Below are 3,860 nucleotides of genomic sequence, written 5' to 3' on the forward strand. Positions count from 1 at the left end.
GTTCTTCCCTGACAAAACACTCAAACAACTCAGGGATAAACGGGCTATGCTTGCATACAAACGGATGAGGGACGACTACCTAGAGGAGAATGGGAGTCTTAACTCATCGGGCGCGGAAGATCCCACTCAGTTGCAGGCTACTCGCGACGAGCGTGGAGAACCGGCCCACGAGGATGTKCCCCAACATCTCGAGCTGCCTGGAGACGAGGGGGCCCCTGCACATCCTCTTGAAATAGCCGAATCCGAGGGACCCGACGAGGTCGGGGGTCCTGAGATCCCGGATGAGGCATCAGAATCCTCCGGTTCCACCTCCGGCGACACGGACGCATGGAGGGAGGCTGTTGTGTCCGCAACACTAGAATACGTGCCAAAGAAGGTCTTGCCTCAGGAACCAGCAGCTATAGTCCAGGAGCTGCAAGATGCGCTGCGCGAGGCTGCGGTCTTCCCTATTACACAGGCCCGCCTCGACGCCATTTACACGAAAGTTGTCGAGTTCCTCACCTCCACCACAGAGGGACGACAACCTAAGCGCACGAGGAAAAAGGGTAGCGGTAGATTTGCCAGACGGCGGTACATCTACGCTCGAACCCAGGATCTCTTTAAGAAAGATCCAGGCACGCTGGCCCAATATGTGAGGGATGACGTGCGTTGGCTGGAGGATGACCAAGAGGGCCCCCAGTGCGACGACGTCAAAAGGTTGTACAATAAACTTTGGGGAACTAAGCCGTCAGTACAACCACCTCACTGGGATTACCCTGCACCGATGGAAACCGCGAACGTCCTCACGCCAATAACGGTCGATGAGGTTAGGCGCAGGGTATCCCGTACAAAAAATAATTCGGCTGCAGGCCCCGACGGTCTGAAGAAGTCAGATCTTCGCCGTGGGGTTGTACACGAAGTCCTCCATCCCCTATTCAATCTCATTATGTGTTGTACGATGCAGCCAACACCCTGGAGGAGTAACCGCACCAAGCTCCTGCTTAAGAGAGGTAAGGATCCGTCCTTGGCAGAGAGCTATAGACCCATTACGATAGCGTCCATGCTCAGTCGATTATACTGGGGAATAATCGACCAGAAACTTAGAGCAAAAGTGCGGTTCCACCCACGCCAAAAGGGGTTCGTGTCGGAAGCGGGGTGCTTCAATAATGTGCAGATCCTGAATGAGTTGCTGCGGCACTCAAAGGGCCAGCACAAAAGCCTGGTCGCAGTGTGCCTGGACGTGTCAAAGGCCTTCGACACTGTGCCGCATAACATCATCGGCACCGCACTGCGTATGCAGGGTCTTCCAGAGACTGTGGTTCGTCTTGTGGAAGACTCTGATAAGGATCTGCACACGGTCATCAAAACAGGTACGGGGGATGTACCTATTATGCTCCAGCGCGGGGTCAAGCAGGGAGATGCCCTCAGCCCCTTTATATTCAATGCAGTTTTAGAGCCCCTTTTACTGCAGCTGGAGCGCCAGTCCGGTTATTCTATACGAGAGTCTGCGGGCGTCTCGTCGTTGGCCTTCGCTGATGACATTTTTCTGCTAGCGAATAATGGACCACAGGCCAACACTCTGCTACACTCGACGGAGGAGTATCTTGGGAGCCTCGGCATGTCACTATCAGCTCCTAAGTGCACCTCCTTCGAAATTGTCCCAACCAAAGACTCCTGGTGTGTAGTAGATCCCGGGCTGGCATTAAGAAATGGTGAGAGGATCCCGGCTGCGGCTGCGGAGTCCGTGTTCACCTATCTGGGTATGAGAATATCTCCCTGGGTTGGAGTAACCACGGAGGGCATACAAGAGAGCTGGAGCGGGGCGTTGTTTAGGGTCACACGCCTCGCCCTTAAACCATCCCAGAAGGTTGAACTAATCACCAGATACCTAGTCCCTCACTACCTCTATCAGCTGGTGGTTGCAGTGCCACCTATTACGCTGATCAGGCAGCTAGACCAGGAGCTTAGAGGAGTGATTAGACGAATTTGCCACCTGCCAATGTCAACAGCGGATGGACTGTTGTACAGCCGGCAGGTCGACGGCGGACTAGGTATCCCCAAGCTGGAGAACTTAGCTGTCACCTCCACCTTGAAGACGGGCCTCAAATTCTTAGAATCTGAGGATCCGGTAATGTCGGCTCTCTCGCTCGGTTCGGGACTGGCTAGCCGTCTCAAACGTCTCGCAACCGCGCATCGACTTCCATGGCCCGCAACACTTAAACAAATCGAGGCACACAAGCGGGCCAATAAGAGAGCCGAACTAGTAAAATGGGCGTCTCTGAGAACGCAAGGCAAGTCGGTTAATTCCTTTTCCGGCGATAAAATTGCAAACGCCTGGCTGTCTAACAAAAAGCTCTTAAAGCCAAGCAACATGATAACAGCCCTCCGCCTGCGTTCCAACGTTGCCGGTGACAGGGTGGCGTTGAACAGAGCAGTCCCTCAGCCGACTCTAAAGTGTAGAAGATGTGGTTCCCTGTTGGAGACCCAGGGACACATCTTGGGGATTTGTAGCGAAACAAAGGCCCTTAGAATAGAGCGGCACGACGAGATCGTCCGTCTCGTACGAGACGAGACTATAAAAAGGAATCGAGAGGCAACAATTACGCAGGAGCCGACCATCCGGCATCCTGTGTCAGGGAATCTCAAACCCGACCTGGTGGTAAAGAATCAGGAAGGGGTCTTCGTGATCGATGTGACCGTCCGCCACGAAGATGGAGACCTTATGACCCAGGGACGTAATTCTAAATACGCTAAATACAACTGCCTGTTGCCAATCCTCCAGGAACGGTTAGGAGCYACCTCTGGAGAAGTCCTACCGATCGTGGTAGGAACGAGGGGGGCGATGCCCAGGGAGACGGTCAGAGCTCTCAAAAAGTTAAACATCACTGACCGGCAGACACTGTTAACTATATCGTTAATAGCTCTGCGTAGTTCCATAAGGATTTATCACTCCTTTATGGACTACAACGCCCGCCCTCGGCCCGAGGTGGTAGCCAATCGCCACCCCGGGTAGCAAAAATCTCTCAACCAATCAGCCCTTTGGCTCTTTGATTTTAATTTGTCTTCGTCGTTTTATGTTCAGTGTTGATATTTACACTGGCGTGTTGGGAGGCTTTTTACACCTCTCAACCACCACTTTTATATATTGTGCTATCGTCTTATTTATTATTATTATTATATACTTTTAAACATATCTCCGGTGCACGCAGTGCACCGGAGCCGGGCCAAAGGTGCGAGTCGTACGTTCGAGCCTATTAAAAGTGATAAATGTGTTTGGCTGGGCGTACGGCGCCGGAGCCGGTCGAACTCGCCACTCGGCCGGGCGGACACCTCCGCGTGGTTCCCCGCGGGAGGATCCTGTGCACAACCATTGCCCGTGCAGGGATCCAGCTAAGCTCCGTAAGGGCCTGTTTGCAGGCACTCCGGTTACAATTTTTCCTCGCCCGCGTGTGGGTTCCCGAGGATTAGACACGGTGGTCCCTTGCGAGGGGTTAAGGTTGAGAGCGCTTTTTGGTGGGCATACCATCATGCGAGGGCTACAGAGGTCCAAGGCGAAGAGTAGGTCGGCCGTTAGCTATACCACACGCGCCGACCCCAGCCTGGATCCCGCTTATCTTTAAGGTCACCACGTCCTTCACGTGGAAAGTGTAGGATTTCTCCTATAGCGGTAGCCAAATGCCTCGTCATCTAATTASTGACGCGCATGAATGGATTAACGAGATTCCCGCTGTCCCTACCCACTATCTAGCGAAACCACTGCCAAGGGAACGGGCTTGGAAAAATTAGCGGGGAAAGAAGACCCTGTTGAGCTTGACTCTAGTCTGGCATTGTAAGGAGACATGAGAGGTGTAGCATAAGTGGGAGATGGCAACATCGACGGT

This window comes from Tribolium madens, unplaced genomic scaffold, assembly GCF_015345945.1.
Source record: "Tribolium madens isolate multiple individuals breed KSU strain unplaced genomic scaffold, Tmad_KSU_1.1 Scaffold_31;HRSCAF=131, whole genome shotgun sequence".
Taxonomy (NCBI): domain Eukaryota; kingdom Metazoa; phylum Arthropoda; class Insecta; order Coleoptera; family Tenebrionidae; genus Tribolium; species Tribolium madens.